General features: G+C 47.2%; 1 protein-coding gene and 1 pseudogene across 3 annotated transcripts in view; both read right to left on the reverse strand.

Moving 5' to 3' along the window:
• The window catches only part of MUS81 (MUS81 structure-specific endonuclease subunit), a 415,158-nt gene that overhangs the window by 136,320 nt on the left and 256,978 nt on the right, over positions 1 to 21,860 (reverse strand). The window lies entirely within an intron of this gene.
• Positions 12,768 to 12,886, reverse strand: LOC134971440 (5S ribosomal RNA; annotated as a pseudogene).

The raw sequence follows: 21,860 nt of genomic DNA on the forward strand, positions 1-21,860 counted from the left end.
ACCGGTAAATCTATTTCTCGTAGTCCGTAGAGGATGCTGGGTACTCCGTAAGGACCATGGGGATAGACGGACTCCGCAGGAGACATGGGCACTTTAAGAAAGAATTTAGTTCCTGGTGTGCACTGGCTCCTCCCTCTATGCCCCTCCTCAGTTAGAGAAACTGTGCCCAGAGGAGATGGACAGTACGAGGAAAGGATTTTGTTAATCCAAGGGCAAGATTCATACCAGCCACACCAATCACACCGTATAACTTGTGATAACTACCCAGTTAACAGTATGAAAACAACATATCATCAGTTCAAGACCGATGCAACTATAACATAACCCTTATTGAAGCAATAACTATATACAAGTATTGCAGAAGAAGTCCGCACTTGGGACGGGCGCCCAGCATCCTCTACGGACTACGAGAAATAGATTTACCGGTAAGTAAAATCTTATTTTCTCTAACGTCCTAGAGGATGCTGGGGACTCCGTAAGGACCATGGGGATTATACCAAAGCTCCCAAACGGGCGGGAGAGTGCGGATGACTCTGCAGCACCGATTGAGCAAACATGAGGTCCTCCTCAGCCAGGGTATCAAACTTATAGAATTTTGCAAAAGTGTTTGAACCCGACCAAGTAGCATCTCGACACAGCTGTAGTGCCGAGACCCCCCCGGGCAGCCGCCCAAGAAGAGCCCACCTTCCTAGTGGAATGGGCCTTGACCGATTTTGGTAACGGCAAACCAGCCGTAGAATGCGCTTGCTGAATCGAGTTACAAATCCAGCGAGCAATAGTTTGCATTGAAGCAGGGGCACCAAACTTGTTGGATGCATACAGGACAAACAGCGCTTCAGTTTTCCTGACTCTAGCCGTTCTAGCTACGTAAATTTTCAAAGCCCTGACCACATCAAGTAACTCGGAATCCTCCAAGTCACGTGTAGCCACAGGCACCACAATAGGTTGGTTCATATGAAAAGATGAAACCACTTTTGGCAGAAATTGCGAACGGGTCCGCAATTCTGCTCTATCCAAATGGAAAACCAAATAGGGGCTTTTATGTGACAAAGCCGCTAATTCAGACACTCGCCTAGCCGAAGCCAAGGCTAATAACATGACCACCTTCCACGGGAGATATTTCAACTCCACCGTTTTAAGTGGTTCAAACCAGTGTGACTTTAGGAAACTTAACACCACGTTAAGATCCCAAGGTGCCACCGGAGGCACAAAAGGAGGCTGAATATGCAGCACTCCATTTACAAAAGTCTGAACTTATGGGAGAGAAGCCAATTCTTTTTGAAAGAAAATGGATAGGGCCGAAATCTGGACCTTAATGGAACCTAATTTAAGGCCCAAATTCACTCCAGTTAGTAGGACGTGAAAGAAACGGCGCAGATGGAATTCTTCCGTAGGAGCATTCTTGGTCTCACACCAAGAAACATATTTTCGCCATATACGGTGATAATGTTTTGCTGTTACTTTCTTCCTAGCCTTTATCAGCGTAGAGATAACCTCAACCGGAATGCCTTTTTCTGCTAGGATCCGGCGTTCAACCGCCATGCCGTCAAACGCAGCCGCGGTAAGTCTTGGAACAGACAGGGATACAGGTTATTCTCCCTCATTCCTGTATACCCCTGAGACTATTCTATCACTAAGGATAAGCTGCAGCACAAGCACGGCCACGGAGGCTGCTCATAATTCAGCTCACAGCTAGACACCGGCTATTGGAGTCCTCTCATTACGGCAGCTGTGCTCCTTAGCAAAATCCACCTGGAGCTCTGTGTGAAATTTCAGTCACCACAGCATCACTACCAGTGTGTTTGACTGCAGTTTACAAACACTGCAGACACCCTGTGACTCCATCATCATCTCACCTTTGCACAGGTGAACAACAGAGAGGCTCCTTCTGAGCTGCCCGTGGGAGTCCCGTCGTGCCGATATTGGTGAGAGCCCGCTGACATCGGGCCGCACAGGTAACAGCTTAGCCGTCCGGGAATTACCAGCATCAGCCGCCAGCATTCCATCTTGGCCCGGCGGCTTAGTGCGGACCCTGCTCTCCCGTCCCCATGCAGGGGCATAGCGGCTGACCGAGAAGACATCACTCCGGGCTCTCTCTGCTGTCATCATCACAGTGGGTAATTGTGTATTTGCACAGTCTCATTCTATATCACTCGGACACTGTTTATTTACTTATTCAAGATTCCACATCATTTAAAGATCATTGGAACTGTCACGTGCTGCTATAGATGTAAGACCTTTTTGTGGGACTTTGTTTCCACGGATTAAGTGAGTTAATTTTTATTTTTCTGTATACAGACCTGCAGTTCACTTTTTAGTTCACTATTAATGTTACCGATTCCTTTCTAATCATTGGTAGTCCGCATCAAACAGCATTAGGCACTCTTTTCATAGAAAGCACCTTCTAATTAATTAATTACCAAAGCTCAGGGGTATTCTATTTGAGCAGATTATTATGTCATATTGAATTGTTTTTATTATACTCCCGGGAGAATTGTTGTAAATACTTTTATTACAATAAATTTTCATATTTTTTCGATTGTCAAGCGCAACCTGGTTTTTGTTGTTCATATTGGAACAGACAGGGTCCCTGTTGCAACAGGTCCTGTCTTAGAGGAAGAGGCCACGGATCTTCTGTGAGCAGTTCCTGCAGATCTGGATACCAGGTCCGTCTTGGCCAATCTGGAACAATGAGGATTGTTCTCACTCCTTTTCTTCTTATTATCCTCAACACCTTTGGTATGAGAGGAAGAGGAGGAAATACATAGACTGACCGGAACACCCACGGTGTCACTAGGGCGTCTACCGCTACTGCCTGAGGGTCTCTTGACCTGGCGCAATACCTCTGTATCTTTTTGTTGAGGCGGGACGCCATCATGTCTATCTGTGGCAGTTCCCACCGACTCACAATCTGTGCGAAGACTTCTGGATGAAGTCCCCACTCTCCCGGGTGTAGGTCGTGTCTGCTGAGGAAGTCTGCTTCCCAGTTGTCCACTCCCGGAATGAACACTGCTGACAGTGTGCTTACATGATTCTCCGCCCAGCGAAGAATTCTGGTGGCTTCCGCCATTGCCACTCTGCTCCTTGTGCCGCCTTGGCGGTTTACATGAGCCACTGCGGTGATGTTGTCTGACTGGATCAGAACTGGTCGGTCGCGAAGATAGGTCTCCGCTTGACGTAGGGCATTGTATATGGCCCTTAGCTCCAGGATGTTGCTGTGAAGACAAGTCTCTTGACTCGACCAAAGACCCTGGAAATTTCTTCCCTGTGTGACTGCTCCCCAACCTCAGAGGCTTGCGTCCATGGTCACCAGGATCCAGTCCTGAATGCCGAATCTGCAGCCCTCGAGAAGGTGAGCACTCTGCAGCCACCACAGTAGTGACACCCTGGCCCTGGGGCACAGGGTGATCACCCGATGCATCTGAAGATGTGACCCGGACCACTTGTCCAGTAGGTCCCATTGGAAAGTCCTCGCATGGAACCTGCCGAAGGGAATGGCCTCGTATGATGCCACCATCTTTCCCAGGACTCGAGTGCAATGATGCACTGACACCTGTTTTGGTTTCAATAGGTTCTTGACCAGAGTCATGAGTTCCTGGGCCTTCTCTATCGGGAGATAAACCCTCTTCTGGTCCGTGTCCAGAATCATGCCCAAGAAGGGTAGACGAGTCGTAGGAACCAACTGCGACTTTGGAATATTGAGAATCCAGCCGTGTTGCTGTAACACTTTCAGTGAAAGAAATACGCTGTTCAGCAACTGCTCTCTTGATCTCGCTTTTATGAGGAGATCGTCCAAGTACGGGATAATTGTGACACCTTGCTTCCGCAGGAGCACCATCATTTCCACCATTACCTTGGTGAAAATCCTCGGGGCCGTTGAGAGACCAAACGGCAACGTCTGAAATTGGTAATGACAATCCTGTACCGCAAATCTTAGGTACGCCTGATGAGGTGGATAAATGGGGACATGAAGGTACGCATCCTTTATGTCCAGTGACACCATAAAATCCCCCCCTTCCAGGCTTGCGATGACCGCTCTTAGCAATTCCATCTTGAACTTGAACCTTTTCAAGTATAGGTTCAGAGATTTTAAATTCAATATGGGTCTGACCGAATCGTCCGGTTTCGGGACTACAAACATGGTCGAATAATAACCCCTTCCCTGTTGAAGGAGGGGAACCTTGACCACCACCTGCTGAAGATACAATTTTTGTATTGCGTTTAACACTATTTCCCTCTCTTGGGGGGAAGATGGTAGGGCCGATTTGAAATACCGGCAAAGAGGCACCTCTTCGAATTCCAGCTTGTAACCCTGATACACAATTTCTATTGCCCAAGGATCCAACTGGGAGTGAACCCACATGTGGCTGAAATTCCGAAGACGTGCCTCCACCGGGCCCGACTCCGCCAGTGGAGCCCCAGCGTCATGCGGTGGATTTTGCAGAGGCCGGTGAGGACTTCTGTTCCTGGGAACTAGCTGTGTTGTGCAGCTTCTTTCCTCTGCCCCTACCTCTGGCAAGAAAGGACGCACCTAGGGCTTTCTTGTTTCTTTGTGAACGAAAGAACTGCATTTGATAATGCGGTGCTCTCTTAGGCTGTGAGGGAACATAAGGCAAAAATTTTTACTTTCCAGCTGTAGCTGTGGAGACCAGGTCCAAGAGACCTTCCCCAAACAATTCCTCACCCCTGTAAGGTAAAACCTCCATATACCATTTTGAGATGGCATAACCTGTCCATTGCAGAGTCCACAGGACCCTTCTGGCAGAAATCGACATAGCGTTTATTCTAGAACCCAGTAGACTAATGTCTCTGAGCATCTCTCATATATAGGTCAGCGTCTTTTACATGCCCCAGGGTCAATAATACAGTATCCTTATCTAGGGTATCCAATTCCTCAGATAAGGTATCCGTCCATGCCGCTACAGCACTACACACCCAGGCCGACGCAATTGACGGTCTTAGTAAGGTACCTGAATGTGTATAAATGGACTTTAGGGTAACCTCCTGCTTGCGGTCAGCAGCATCTTTGAGGGTAGCCGTATCCTGGGACGGCAAGGCTACCTTTTTGGATAAGCGTGTCAAAGCTTTGTCCACCCTAGGGGAGGATTCCCATCGTAGCCTATCCGTTGACGGGAAAGGATAAGTCATAAGAATCCATTTGGAAATCTGCATTTTCTTATCTGGAGATTCCCAAGCTTTTTCACATAACTCATTCAGTTTGTGTGAGGGGGGAAAAGTTACCTCAGGCTTCTTTCCCTTATACATATACACCCTCGTGTCAGGGACAGGGGTTTCCTCTGTGATGTGCAAAACATCCTTTATTGCTATAATCAAATATCGAAGGGATTTAGCCAATTTTGGCTGTAACTTTGCATCATCGTAATCGACACTGGAGTCAGAATCCATGTCGGTATCTGTGTCAACAATTTGGGATAGTGGGCGCTTATGAGACCCTGACGGTCCCTGCAACAGAGGTTCAGGCACGAGTTGAGACCCTGACTGTCCCAATGCATCAGCCTTGTCAAATCTTCTATGCAAGGAATTAACATTATCATTTAAAACCTTCCACATATCCATCCAACCAGGTGTCGGCGCCGTCGGCGGAGACACCACATTCATTTGCTCCCACTCCTCTCCCACATAGCCTTCCTCATCAGACATGTCGACACAAGCGTACCGACACACCACACACACACACACACACACACACACAGGGAATGTACTTTCTGAAGACAGTTCCCCCACAACGCCCTTTGGAGAGACAGAGAGAGAGTATGCCAGCACACACCCCAGCGCTATAATATCCCAGGAATAACACAGTAACTTAATGTTAACCCAGTAGCTGCTGTATGTATAGTTTTTGCACCTAATTATGTGCCCCCCCCTCTCTTTTCAACCCTCTTCTACCGTGTATCAGCAGGGGAGAGTCCGGGGAGCTTCCTCTCAGCGGTGCTGTGGAGAAAAAATGGCGCTGGTGAGTGCTGAGGGAGAAGCCCCGCCCCCTCGACGGCGGGCTTCTGTCCCGCTTATACAGTAATTTTGGCGGGGGCTCATACATATATACAGTGCCCAGCTGTATATATGTGTACTTTTGCCAACATGAGGTCCCAAATGCTGCCCAGGGCGCCCCCCCGCTGCGCCCTGCACCCTTACAGTGACCGGAGTATGTGAGGTGCGTGGAGCAATGGCGCACAGCTGCAGTGCTGTGCGTTACCTCTAGTGAAGATCATGAAGTCTTCTGCCGCCTGTGAAGTCTTCTTTTCTTCTCATACTCACCCGGCTTCTATCTTCCGGCTCTGCGAGGGGGACGGCGGCGCGGCTCTGGGACGGACGGCGAGGGTGAGATCCTGCGTACCAATCCCTCTGGAGCTAATGGTGTCCAGTAGCCTAAGAAGCAGGACCTAGCTTCAGAGAGTAGAGCTGCTTCTCTCCCCTCAGTCCCTCGATGCAGGGAGTCTGTTGCCAGCAGAGCTCCCTGAAAATAAAAAACCTAACAAAATACTTTTTATCAGTAAACTCAGGAGAGCTCACTGAAAAGCACCCAGCTCCTCTGGGCACAGTATCAAACTGAGGTCTGGAGGAGGGGCATAGAGGGAGGAGCCAGTGCACACCAGGAACTAAATTTTTTCTTAAAGTGCCCATGTCTCCTGCGGAGCCCGTCTATCCCCATGGTCCTTACGGAGTCCCCAGCATCCTCTAGGACGTTACAGAAAATAAGATTTTAAACCAACCGGTAAATCTTTTTGTCCTAGTCCGTAGAGGATGCTGGGGACTCCGTAAGGACCATGGGGGGTATAGACGGGCTCCGCAGGAGACATGGGCACTATAAAGAACTTTAGAATGGGTGTGCACTGGCCCCTCCCTCTACGCCCCTCCTCCAGAGCTCAGTTAGAGAACTGTGCCCATAGGAGACGGACAGTACTAGGAAAGGATTTTGTTAATCCAAGGGCAATATTCATACCAGCCCACACCATCCACACCGTTTAACATGGAATATACGCAACCAGTTAACAGTATGCAACAAAACAGTATCAGGCACAGACTGATTACAACTGAAACATAACCCTTATGTAAGCAATAACTATATACAAGCCTTGCAGAAAGTAGTCCGCACTGGGACGGGCGCCCAGCATCCTCTACGGACTAGGAGAAAAAGATTTACAGGTAGGTTTAAAATCTTATTTTCTCTTACGTCCTAGAGGATGCTGGGGACTCCGTAAGGACCATGGGGTTTATACCAAAGCTCCAGACCGGGCTGGAGAGTGCGGACGACTCTGCAGCACCGACTGAGCAAACGCAAGGTCCTCATCAGCCAGGGTATCAAACTTATAGAACTTTGCAAAAGTGTTTGAACCCGACCAGGTAGCTGCTCGCAAAGCTGTAAAGCAGAGACGCCTCGGGCAGCCGCCCAAGAAGAGCCCACCTTCCTAGTGGAATGGGCCTTTACCGAATTTGGTAACGGCAATCCTGCCGTAGAATGAGCCTGCTGAATCGTATTACAGATCCAGCGAGCAACAGTCTGCTTCGAAGCAGGAGCGCCAACTTTGTTGGCCGCATACAGGACAAACAGTGCCTCTGTTTTCCTAACCCGAGCCGTCCTGGCTACATATATTTTTAAGGCCCTGACTACATCCAGGGACTTGGAGTCCTCCAAATCACCCGTAGCCACAGGCACCACAATAGGTTGGTTCATATAAAACGATGAAACCACCTTGGGCAAAAATTAAGTCCTCAACTCCGCTCTATCCATATGGAAAATCAGATAGGGGCTCTTGTGAGACAAGGCCGCCAATTCGGACACCCGCCTCACAGATGCCAAGGCCAACAACATGACCACCTTCCAAGTGAGAAACTTTAATTCAACCGTCTGTAGCGGTTCAAATCAGTGAGAGTTTAGGAACCGTAATACCACGTTAAGGTCCCATGGTTCCACTGGGGGCACAAAAGGAGGCTAGATGTGCAGCACTCCCTTTACAAAAGTCTGGACTTCTTGGAGAGAAGCCAATTCCTTCTGAAAGAATATAGATAAGGCCGAAATCTGTACCTTAATGGAGCCTAACTTCAGGCCCATATCCACTCCTGTCTGTAGAAAGTGGAGAAAACGGCCCAGATGGAAATCCTCCATAGGAGCATGTTTGGCTTCACACCAAGAAACATATTTCCTCCAGATACGGTGATAATGTTTCGCCGTCACCTCCTTCCTAGCCTTTATCAGCGTAGGGATGACTTCTTCTGGAATACCTTTCCCAGCTAGGATTCGGTGTTCAACCGCCATGCCGTCAAACGTAACCGCGGTAAGTCTTGGAACACGCAGGGCCCCTGCTGTAACAGGTCCTCCCTGAGAGGAAGAGGCCACGGATCTTCTGTGAGCATTTCCTGAACATCTGAGTACCAGGCCCTTCGAGGCCAATCTGGAACAATGAGTATTGTCCGCACTCTTTTTCGCCTTATGATTCTCAATATTTTTGAGATGCGAGGAAGAGGAGGGAACACATAGACCAAATAAAACACCCATGGTGTCACCAGGGCGTCCACCGCTACTGCCTGAGGGTCCCTTGACCTGGCACAATACCTCCGAAGCTTCTTGTTGAGGCGTGACGCCATCATGTCTATTTGAGGAATTCCCCAAAGACTTGTCATCTCTGCAAAAACTTCTTGATGAAGTCCCCACTCTCCTGGATGGAAATCGTGCCTGCTGAGGAAGTCTGCTTCCCAGTTGTCCACTCCTGGAATGAAGACTGCTGACAGAGCACTTATGTGATTTTCCGCCCAGCGAAGAATCCTGGTGGCTTCCGCCATTGCCACTCTGCTCCTTGTCCCGCCTTGGCGGTTTACATGAGCCACTGCTGTGACGTTGTCTGATTGAACCAGAACCGGTAGGTTGCGAAGAAGATTCTCCGCTTGTCGTAGGCCATTGTATATGGCCCTCAATTCCAGTACGTTGATGTGCAGACAAGCCTCCTGGCTTGACCATAGTCCCTGAAAATTTCTTCCTTGTGTGACCGCTACCCATCCTCGGAGGCTCGCGTCCGTGGTCATCAGAATCCAGTCTTGAATGCCGAACCTGCGACCCTCTAGAAGGTGAGCACTCTGCAGCCACCACAGGAGAGACACCCTGGCCCTGGTGGACAGGCTTATCTTCTGATGTATTTGTAGATGGGACCCGGACCACTTGTCCAGAAGGTCCCACTGAAATGTCCTCGCATGAAACCTGCCGAAAGGGATGGCCTCGTAGACTGCCACCATTTTTTCCAGAACTCGAGTGCATTGATGAACAGACACTCTTTTTGGTTTTAGCAGGTCTCTGACCAAGTTCTGGAGGTCCTGGGCTTTTTCCATTGGGAGAAAACCCCTCTTCCGTTCCGTGTCCAGAATCATGCCTAGGAATGATAGTCGAGTCGTTGGAATCAACTGTGACTTTGGCAGATTTAGAATCCAACCGTGCTGTTGTAGCACTCTCAGGGAGAGCGATACGCTCTTCAGCAATTGTTCTCTCAATCTCGCTTTTATCAGGAGATCGTCCAAGTACGGGATAATTGTGACTCCCTGCCTGCGCAGGAGCACCATCATCTCCGCCATCACCTTGGTGAAAATTCTCGGGGCCGTGGAAAGCCCAAACGGCAATGTCTGAAATTGGTAATGACAGTCCTGTACAGCGAATCTCAGGTACTCCTGATGAGGAGGATATATGGGGACATGAAGGTATGCATTCTTTTGTCTAGTGACACCATAAAATCCCCCCTTTCCAGACTGGAGATCACTGCCCGGAGCGATTCCATCTTGAATTTGAACTTTTTCAAGTACAGGTTTAGGGATTTTAGATTTAAAATGGGTCTGACCGAGCCATCCGGCTTCGGGACAATAAACAGGGTCGAATAGTACCCTTTTCCCTGTTGGACTAGGGGAACCTTGATCATCACCTGCTGTTGACACAGCTTTTGAATCGCAGCTAACACTACTGCCCTCTCTGGCGGAGAAGCTGGCAAGGCCGACTTGAAAAATCGTCGAGGGGGCACCTCTTCGAATTCCAGTTTTTTAGCCTTGGGATACAATTTCCATCGCCAAAGGATCTACGTCTGACCGAACCCAGACCTGGCTGAAGAGTCGAAGACGTGCCCCGACCGGCGTGGACTTGCTCAGTGGAGTCCCAGCGTCATGCGGTGGATTTAGCAGAAGCCGGGGAAGACATCTGTTCCTGGGAACTAGCCGAAGCAGGCGTTCTTTTCCCTCTACCCTTACCTCTGGCGAGGAAGGATGAGCCCCGACCTCTTCTGAACTTATGCGACCGAAAGGACTGCATCTGATATTGCAGAGTTTTCTTTTGATGTGGGGGAACAAAAGGCAAAAAGGTAGATTTACCCGCGGTAGCTGTTGAAACCAGGTCCGCAAGACCTTCCCCGAATAAAACCTCACCCTTGTAAGGTAAAACCTCCATATGCTTCTTTGAGTCGGCATCACCCATCCATTGGCGGGTCCACAGGGCACGCCTAGCAGAAATCGCCATGGCGTTGGCTCTCGAACCTAGTAGCCCAACATCTCTTTGAGCGTCTCTCATATATAAGACTGCGTCTTTAATATGACCTAACGTCAATAAAATGGTATCCCTATCTAGGGTATCAAAGTCAGCTGACAAGGTATCTGTCCAAGCTGCAACTGCGCTACATACCCATGCCGATGCTATTGCCGGTCTGAGTAAAGCACCTGTATGAGTATAAATAGATTTTAATGTAGTTTCCTGTCTGCGATCAGCAGGATTCTTGAAGGCTGCCGTGTCAGGAGACGGTAGCGCCCCCTTCTTGGACAAGCGCGTTAAAGCCTTGTCTACCCTGGGTGAGGATTCCCACCGTACCCTGTCCTGTGCAGGGACAGGATACGCCATAAGAATCCTCTTGGGAATCTGCAGTTTTTTGTCTGGAGTTTCCCAAGCTTTTTCAAATAACTCGTTCAGCTCATGAGATGGGGGAAAGGTTACCTCGGGTTTCTTTTCTTTATACATGCGCACCCTCGTGTCAGGGACAGAGGGGTCATCTGTGATATGCAACACAACTTTTATTGCAATGATCATATAATGAATACTTTTGGCCACCCTTGGGTGTAACCTTGCATCTGGAGTCAGAATCCGTGTCGGTATCAGTGTCTGCTATTTGGGATAGAGAACGTTTTTGAGACCCTGAAGGGCCCTGTGACTCAATGGCTTGGATTGACTCCCTGCTTTTTCCCTGGACTCTGCTTTGTCCATCCTCTTATGTAATAAGGTCACATTTGCATTTAAAACATTCCACATGTCCAACCAATCAGGAGTCGGCGTTGCCGACGGAGACATCACAATCATCTGCTCCACCTCCTCCTTAGATGAGCCTTCAGACATGTCGACACACTCGTACCGACACCCCCCCACACACAGGGATATATTTATATGGAGACAGTTCCCCACTAAGGCCCTTTGGAGAGACAGAGAGAGAGTATGCCAGCACACACCCAGCGCCAACTGACACTGGAAACAAATTCCCAGATAATATAGCACTTTTTTATATATAATTATCTGTGTAATACACTCACTGCGCCTTACAAGTGCCCCCCCCCCCCCCTCTTTTCAGCCCTGTGTCACTGTGTTCAGCAGGGGAGAGTCCGGGGAGCCAGCTTCTCTGCAGTACACTATGGAGAAAATGGCGCTGGTTGGTGTTGTGGGACCAAGCTCCGCCCCCTCCAGCAGTGGGCTTCGGTCCCGCTCAATTTTGTATAACTGGCGGGGGATTTTTATAACTACTGCCTCCGCAGCCTATATATACTTATATGCCAGTCCTAGAGTTTTATATTGCTGCCCAGGGCGCCCCCCCTGCGCCCTGCACCCATCAGTGCCTGCTCGTGTGTGTTGTGTGTGGGAGCAATGGCGCGCAGCGGCTTATCTCAGGGAAGATCAGAAGTCTTCTGCCGCCTTTGAAGGCTTCTTTATTCTTATACTCACCCGGCTTCTATCTTCCGGCTCTGTGAGGAGGACGGCGGCGCGGCTCTGGAACGAACGGCGAGGGGAGACCTGCGTTCCGACTCCCTCTGGAGCTAATGGTGTCCAGTAGCCTAAGAAGCAGAGCCTATCACTTAAGTAGGTCTGCTTCTCTCTCCTCAGTCCCACGATGCAGGGAGCCTGTTGCCAGCAGTGCTCCCTGAAAATAAAAAACATAACAAAAATAAGAATTTACTCACCGGTAATTCTATTTCTCGTAGTCCGTAGTGGATGCTGGGTACTCCGTAAGGACCATGGGGAATAGACGGGCTCCGCAGGAGACTGGGCACTCTAAAGAAAAGATTAGGTACTATATCTGGTGTGCACAAGAAAAGAAGTATGACTCTTGTTTGGGCGCACTCTTATTTTGGTATCTGAATGTTAATAGATAAATGATAACCTAACAATAAGAAAGTAGTCTTTATTTCTGCTCATTAGGATACAAAGGGACTCAGTATGACCTATAGGACATATGTCTGAAAAAATATTGAAATGTTCAGATCTTAGTTATGCCTGGATAACCGCATATTGGAAGGTAGCTACATATTAAGCTGCTTCCGTCTGCCAAAGATCTGTACAAACTGTGTTTGTATTAATGCACCCTTTGTTGGGTTAAGTGAGTGGGTGGGAAAACCCACAGTATAAGAAAATCTGATAATCGACCACTGTCATGGATAGTTCATGACGATTGAGAATACAAAAGTATAGAAATAAAGTATAAGTGGTGATACTGCTGTTGGTGTTCTTCTAACAAGGAAGAAAAAACCTCCTACTCCACTGGGTATTCCCTAGAGGTCGCCCATCTAGGTACTGACCGAGCTCACCTTCGTTTAGCTTCCAAGATCGGACGAGATTGGGCGTGAGCGCAGGGGTATGGTCGTAGAAAGATTTGACCCTGTGCCACCAATGAGAGTGCACCGAAACGGAAGGATGGAGTACTCTTCAGAAAAGAGTTGAGGATAGAATTGTGTGGTAGCTGCAGTTAGAAGGAGGTTGCAGCGGTTGGATAGGTGTGAATCTGCTGTCCACGTTAGACTGAGGAGACGTGTCAGCAGATTCACACCTATCCAACCGCTGCAACCTCCTTCTAACTGCAGCTACCACCCAATTCTATCCTCAACTCTTTTCTGAAGAGTACTCCATCCTTCCGTTTCGGTGCACTCTCATTGGTGGCACAGGGTCAAATCTTTCTACGACTGCTAAAGCTAACTATTTATCTTATTACATTCACTATAAAATGGGTAAGAGACTCAGTACGCAATTGGCGTATGGGGTACCGTAAGGGTACGCACTTAGCGTAGCAGACGCTTAGCCGTGGTCGAGACGCACATGCGACACGCTCGCTCACAACTTAACGCGTGGTGTCGAGCACGCTATAGGCGGCCGACTACCGTAATACTGCGCTACTAGCGTAGCGTACGCTCGTGACCACGAGGAGAACACGAGCAGCGCAGACGCTCACGAGATGACACTCAGTAAACCTTGTATGCAACACAGTGAAAGATTGAGTTTGTACTGTAACCCTTGGTTTTGTAATGTGAGCACAATGCAATGCTAATTAACCTCTATTGTATGAAAGCCTCTTGAGCGATTGAGACACCCTGAATACTCTCAGCAATGTAATAAACACACAATACCTTGCTAAGGTTCCCACACGTTTACTAACAATATCTAGCTATGAAAAAGTTAAAACAGTTAACAGTTGATACACTACAGGCTAACATCAATATCTAAACATAATAACTACACATATACAATATACAACAGTTTAACAAAAACAGAGAGAGAGAGAGAGAGAGAGAGTATGGCAAATACAGAGAATAAGTTGGTCACCGAGAGTACTTACACACATGGGAATGAATCGCCTGCGCTATCTGGATATCCAGCTCCCAGTTAATCAGTGATGAAAACCGTTGTGGAGAGAAGAGTCTTGTGTCCCCAAGCCTATTTCAAACTATATTTATGTACTAGCTCAAGACATACTTCAATAGATACTATGTGTCCTCTTTTCTTTGGTTAGGGGGTGGGACATGTATTGCACCTGGGATCATTGGTTAGTTCAAGAAATGGGCGATGGCTAGGACTTGTCAGTATTCTAAATTCCTCACTTGGTTGTATTGGGGAAACCTATTGTTTGGATCTTCCAAACAAACTCTGTCTCTGTGCTTTGTTTACCCTCTGGTCACCTCTTTCAGTTGAGACAATGACATCTCAGCACTCATTATTCTGGAGAGAAACCTGGACCTATTCATAAACAAAGGTATAAGCCCTCTTCATAGAATCTCAAAGCTTAGTGTAAGTAAGGCTATTTGTTTTCGGTCTGTGTGAAAGAGGTGACTGAATTCCAGTCCCCCACCCTGCATTTATGTGTAATTTATTCTGAATGCAATTAATCTTATGTTCTACTTCTGTGCATAACCATGAGCAGGAACTATGCGAATCCCTCCCAACGGTCATAGACACAACACTTCTTCAATACCCCACAGCTGGACACCATACACTACCCTCCAACCTTTGTCTGAGCCCTCCCAGCATGCAAAGAGGAATCTCTCTGTCTAAGAGGTTTTAAACTTACCATACTTGCTGACATTATGAAGGGGGATATTAACTATAAAACGCATTATATTGGTTAAATATGTAGCGATCGAGTCGCTCGCTAGTCGCACACAAACACCGCCGTAAATACCCATCTCCATGCGCAGGCGACGTCAGAGCGTCCCCTACGCAACCTGAGGGGATGCGTACGCACGGGGGAGTCGGTGCGCGAGCAGCGGGCACGTGCATTGGGGTTAGTACAAGGCATCATAGGTCGCTATATTTTTCGACTTTGACAGTCGACCCTTTGGCAGTCATCAATAACTGCCACTTAACAATTCAAACAGAAAAATATATATGTCATCATGGAATACCTTTTTATGATTGGGTAGAGGGAGGAGAGGAGAAGGTGGGAAAGGTATGACCTAGTGAGATAGTAGAAGCGTGTGTGTATGAATCCATGTTTGAGGGGTCATGTATCATCGTGCCGTACGTGTTTTAAATCAAGCTTCGAGGTATTGCGAAGTATACATTTGAATTCCTTCTTATCCCGTATTACGGGTCTGTGGATGGGCTGTCAAACTTTACCGAGCTCTTTTCGGCTTTTGGTTGCAACAAATGGGGGAGCACATTTAGTTGATGATACATGAATGGGGGGATATGTGAGTGCTGATATCTGTATCTACACTGCTCAAAAAAATAAAGGGAACACTAAAATAACACATCCTAGATCTGAATTAATGAAATATTCTTATTAAATACTTTGTTCTTTACATAGTTGAATGTGCTGACAACAAAATCACACAAAAATTATCAATGGAAATCAAATTTATTAACCCATGAAGGTCTGGATTTGGAGTCACCCTCAAAATTAAAGTGGAAAAACACACTACAGGCTGATCCAACTTTGATGTAATGGCCTTAAAACAAGTCAAAATGAGGCTCAGTAGTGTGTGTGGCCTCCACGTGCCTGTATGACCTCCCTACAACGCCTGGGCATGCTCCTGATGAGGTGGCGGATGGTTTCCTGAGGGATCTCCTCCCAGACCTGGACTAAAGTATCCGCCAACTCCTGGACAGTCTGTGGTGCAACGTGGCGTTGATGGATGGAGCGAGACATGATGTCCCAGATGTGCTCAATTGGATTCAGGTCTGGGGAACGGGCGGGCCAGTCCATAGCATCAATGCCTTCATCTTGAAGAAACTGCTGACACACTCCAGCCACATGAGGTCTAGCATTGTCTTGCATTAGGAGGAACCCAGGGCCAACCGCACCAGCATATGGTCTCACAAGGGGTCTGAGGATCTCATCTCAGTACCTAATGGCAGTCAGGCTACCTCTGGCAAGCACATGGAGGGCTGTGCGGCCCCCCAAAGAAATGCCACCCCACACCATTACTGACCCACTGCCAAACCGGTCATGCTGGAGGATGTTGCAGGCAGCAGAACGTTCTCCTTGGCGTCTCCAGACTCTGTCACATCTGTCACATGTGTTCAGTGAGAACCTGCTTTCATCTGTGAAGAGCACAGGGCGCCAGTGGCGAATTTGCCAATCTTGGTGTTCTCTGGCAAATGCCAAACGTCCTGCACGGTGTTGGGCTGTAAGCACAACCCCCACCTGTGGGCGTCGGGCCCTCATACCACCCTCATGAAGTCTGTTTCTGATCATTTGAGTAGGCACATGCACATTTGTAGCTTGCTGGAGGTCATTTTGCATGGCTCTGGCAGTGCTCCTCCTGTTCCTCCTTGCACAAAGGCGGAGATAGCAGTCCTGCTGCTGGGTTGTTGCCCTCCTACGGCCTCATCCACATCTCCTGATGTACTGGCCTGTCTCCTGGTAGCGCCTCCATGCTCTGGACACTACGCTGACAGACACAGCAAACCTTCTTGCCACAGCTCGCATTGATGTGCCATCCTGGATGAGCTGCACTACCTGAGCCACTTGTGTGGGTTGTAGGGAGGTCATACAGGCACGTGGAGGCCACACACACTACTGAGCCTTATTTTGCTTGTTTTAAGGACATTACACCAAAGTTGGATCAGCCTGTAGTGTATTTTTCCACTTAAATTTTGAGGGTGACTCCAAATCCAGACCTCCATGGGTTAACAAATTTGATTTCCATTGATAATTTTTGTGTGATTTCGTTATCAGCACATTCAACTATGTAAAGAACAAAGTATTTAACAAGAATATTTCATTCATTCAGATCTAGGATGTGTTATTTTAGTGTTCCCATTATTTTTTTGAGCAGTGTATATTCCCTATCGACTATGTGTGTCATTACCCGAAGGTTGTAGATGTGAAGATAAGAAGCAATTATTATAAATGCAGTCGTAAACTATGTGCGTTTAATATGCATTCGCCGATTGAGGTCTTGTCTGAAGTCTTGTCTTGATGTACATGTTGTCTGATGTCTCTCGGTGCTTTTGCTATAAATAACGAGCAAAAGTTGTTCCATTGTCCATAAAGTTACAGTCTCTAAAGTATTGGGCTATCGTAAAAGTTAAAGTTACTAGGGAAATTGGGGCTTGTAGCATAGTTCATCAATGGTCTGTATAAAAGAGGTTGTCAAATTCTTCTTCCAAGCGGATGTCTTTGTACCTTGGAGGAAAACAAAGGAGAAACGGGTGAAAGAAACGGACCGTGGAATCACATTTTCATCACAACATTGTCTCTATCGTTGGGTCATAAATCAGATTAGTTGTTGTTAGTACAGTGTCCTCGCTCCCTAGACTCATCACCCTGGTATTACTTTTACTCTTCGTTAAAACCTGAACGCATCTAAATATCAGGCCAACCAATATGACGACTCCCAGAATACACAAAAGAAATTTCCCTACATCCATAATAATACCTTGGGCCAATTCTCCTAAACCAGAGAACCAATTTCGTGGGTTCAACCATGACACCCAACTGGTCAGCTCATTACCCACAGCAGTGAGAGTGAGATTATGTTTCCTTCGGAACTCTCACTTCAACTGCAAAATGTCATCCATCTTTTGGTCTATGACCTCGACCGGGTCCTCAGTGCTGTTTGGAATGTACGTGCAGCACTTTATTCCATACTGAGTTGCTAGGGTGACACAATACCCGCCTGTCACAGCTGTGAGATAATTGAGAATCATCCTATGCTGAACCAGTTCTGTTTTGTAGGCTTGTAACTCTCTCCCAGTATACCTGAACGTGTCGTCATACATTTCAGTGATATTGTCTAATAAATTTGCGAGCGCAGATATATACCTAAAGTTTATCACTCCCCTGGCGGTACGAGTAATATCCATCGCGAGGAGAAATTGAATCCCGGTGGATTCATGGGTCAGATCAGAGGCATGATGCTCTGTCTTCTCTATCAGGTGCCTTTTAACGACGTGCTCGTAGTGAGTGTGAGTATAAGGAGCTTGGGCACCGCGGTAAATATCTTTCATTTTGGTATGGGATACAGTCATTACTTCAGGCAGTACTTTTCCAATATAACACAATCCCTCTGAGTTTGGGGCGAGGAACCTATACGCCTTCCTCCCGCATAAGAAATATGCCTCATCGGGGAGAACATATGGGACGGAGTATGTCATAACCATGTTACAAACTTTCCATGTGAAATCGCCTAACCCTAATTCTCCCATCTGTCTAGTACATGTATCAAATTGTATGATATATGCACAGTATCCTGGTGATACTTCTCCAACTCGCATGGTCCTACTTCCTAAAGTGTACCTATACCGGAAATTTTTCCATTCTCAACTATCTGGCGTATAAGCTCTGTGTCTATGGGCATTCGGTCGGCTCTATGTGAAAATGTCATGGTTTGATTACTCCATGACACTTCCCAATTTTCCGGCTTTCGGGGATTGGAAATGTTAAAGCATACTAAGGACCTATCCACATGATATTGGTGGAGCTTCAAACTAGGAGGACTAGTCCACTGGCCTCCCACCACTTAGCTCAAGTACCTCTCCTACAGTTAAAGGGAATGGTACTAGTCCTGATTTGCTATGCCCTTGAGGTACTTGAGAGCATACCCAACAGTCTGTCTGATTTAACACTTTACCCACTAAGGAGTGATAGTCACTCAATGGATGCCGGTCCATGTGAACATTAAAACTGGACTGACATTTCTTTATGCACCAATCCTCAACTATATTGTCACAATGCCTACAGATGCAGTTCTCTTCAGCTAACAATCCTTCACAATTTCTTCTATTGTCAATGCTACCAGATCGTTTTCTGATACTCGCCTTTGCTTGGTGATTGTGTTGCTATTGGAAATTTACGCCTCCGTCTCAGTCATCAGAAACCCATTCCGGATCCTTTCTCGACCTCACTGGTACTCTCACCGAAACAGACTGCTCTGGTCAACATCATGGTCAACAGGAAAACACGGACTGCAGTCTCTTGGGGTGAGTCCATCTTACAGGAGGAGAAAGAGAAATTTGTAATGGGGGTACAAAAAATACTTTGAGGGGAAAGAAAAATGTTACGATGTCTTATGTCCTCTAGTCTTGTTGTTCTTCTTGCTCTGCTGTCATCTCAAAGGTGCTGTCCTCAGTCTTCCAAACGAACATTCCGGTGATACAATATTCCTTCCAAATCTGCGATCTTTCTGTAAGGAGCAAAAATCTTGCATTACCATTTGTCTAACTGATGTGTGACATACCATCTTTAAAACATGAGAACATGAGAGAGAAGAGAGAAAAAAAAAAAAAAACAAACAAGAGAGAACAATTCATCACATTTTACATTAAACAACAAACAAAAAAAACAATGTCAGATCTTCCGTTCACCATCAGGCTGTCACACCAACACATCCACCGATATCCTTGCGCAGTCCTCTCCCCACCAGTATTCCCACACTTCACCCTTTTGTGCCTGGCCAGGGCACACCGATGTCGGTAGGTCACACTGGGGTTAGGTAGACTTCTGCAAAGACCAAGTAGCTATGTGATGTTTGAGTTCTGCCGATGAACGTCAGAGATGGGGGAAAAAGAAACATTTACAAATACATTTTACAACGTTTACCCGGCCGTTTCTGTGTCTACAAGTAACTGACCTCCCAATATCATTAACTGTAACCTCAGGTTTACTATCAGTCCTAATGATCACCTTTCCTGATTGCATATTACAGGTGCGGCCCAAACTTCTTCCTAGATGATTCCTGGTTACAATTTCGTGTGTTATAACTCTGCTCGTGTTCTTGTCTAGGGGGTTGATATATCTTCTGTAGATCTTTAAACCTACAACCTTCCTTCTGGCAATTATAATAAGAATTTACTTACCGATAATTCTATTTCTCGGAGTCCGTAGTGGATGCTGGGGTTCCTGAAAGGACCATGGGGAATAGCGGCTCCGCAGGAGACAGGGCACAAAAAAGTAAAGCTTTTACCAGATCAGGTGGTGTGCACTGGCTCCTCCCCCTATGACCCTCCTCCAGACTCCAGTTAGGTACTGTGCCCGGACGAGCGTACACAATAAGGGAAGCAATTTGAATCCCGGGTAAGACTCATACCAGCCACACCAATCACACCGTACAACTTGTGATCTAAACCCAGTTAACAGTATGATAACAGAAAGAGCCTCTTAAAGATGGCTCCTTAACAATATAACCCGAATTTGTTAACAATAACTATGTACAGTATTGCAGATAATCCGCACTTGGGATGGGCGCCCAGCATCCACTACGGACTCCGAGAAATAGAATTATCGGTAAGTAAATTCTTATTTTCTCTATCGTCCTAAGTGGATGCTGGGGTTCCTGAAAGGACCATGGGGATTATACCAAAGCTCCCAAACGGGCGGGAGAGTGCGGATGACTCTGCAGCACCGAATGAGAGAATTCCAAGTCCTCTTTTGCCAGGGTATCAAATTTGTAGAATTTTACAAACGTGTTTTCCCCCGACCACGTAGCTGCTCGGCAGAATTGTAATGCCGAGACCCCTCGGGCAGCCGCCCAAGATGAGCCCACCTTCCTTGTGGAATGGGCCTTAACAGATTTAGGCTGTGGCAGGCCTGCCACAGAATGAGCAAGTTGAATTGTGTTACAAATCCAACGAGCAATCGTCTGCTTAGAAGCAGGGGCACCCAACTTGTTGGGTGCATATAGTATCAACAGCGAGTCAGATTTTCTGACTTCAGCCGTCCTTGAAATGTATATTTTTAAGGCTCTGACAACGTCCAACAACTTGGAGTCCTCCAAGTCGCCAGTGGCCGCAGGCACCACAATAGGTTGGTTCAGGTGAAACGCTGATACCACCTTAGGGAGAAAATGCGGACGAGTCCTCAGTTCTGCCCTATCCGAATGGAAGATTAGATAAGGGCTTTTATAAGATAAAGCCGCCAATTCAGATACTCTCCTGGCGGAAGCCAGGGCCAGTAACATAGTCACTTTCCATGTGAGATATTTAAAATCCACCTTTTTCAATGGTTCAAACCAATGGGATTTGAGGAAATCTAAAACTACATTTAGATCCCACGGTGCCACCGGAGGCACCACAGGAGGCTGTATATGCAGTACTCCTTTAACAAAAGTCTGTACCTCAGGAACTGAGGCCAATTCTTTTTGGAAGAATATTGACAGGGCCGAAATTTGAACCTTAATAGATCTCAATTTGAGACCCATAGACAATCCTGATTGTAGGAAATGTAGGAAACGACCCAGTTGAAATTCCTCCGTCGGAACACTCCGATCCTCGCACCACGCGACATATTTTCGCCAAATGCGGTGATAATGTTTCGCGGTGACTTCCTTCCTTGCCTTAATCAAGGTAGGAATGACTTCTTCTGGAATGCCTTTCCCTTTTAGGATCTGGCGTTCAACCGCCATGCCGTCAAACGCAGCCGCGGTAAGTCTTGAAAGAGACAGGGACCCTGTTGTAGCAGGTCCCTTCTCAGAAGTAGAGGGCACGGGTCGTCCGTGACCAACTCTTGAAGTTCCGGGTACCAAGTCCTTCTTGGCCAATCCGGAGCCACTAGTATTGTTCTTACTCCTCCTCACCGTATAATCTTCAATACCTTTGGTATGAGAGGCAGAGAAGGAAACACATATACTGATTTGTACACCCAAGGTGTTACCAGTGCGTCCACAGCTATTGCCTGTGGATCTCTTGACCTGGCGCAATACTTGTCCAGTTTCTTGTTGAGGCGAGACGCCATCATGTCTACCATTGGTCTTTCCCAACAGTTTATTAGCATGTGGAAGACTTCTGGATGAAGACCCCCCTCTCCCGGGTGAATATCGTGTCTGCTGAGGAAGTCTGCTTCCCAGTTGTCCACGCCCGGGAAGAACACTGCTGACAGTGCTATTACGTGATTCTCCGCCCAGCGAAGAAT

Source organism: Pseudophryne corroboree, chromosome 11 (assembly GCF_028390025.1).
Source record: "Pseudophryne corroboree isolate aPseCor3 chromosome 11, aPseCor3.hap2, whole genome shotgun sequence".
In the NCBI taxonomy this organism is placed as follows: Eukaryota; Metazoa; Chordata; class Amphibia; order Anura; family Myobatrachidae; genus Pseudophryne; species Pseudophryne corroboree.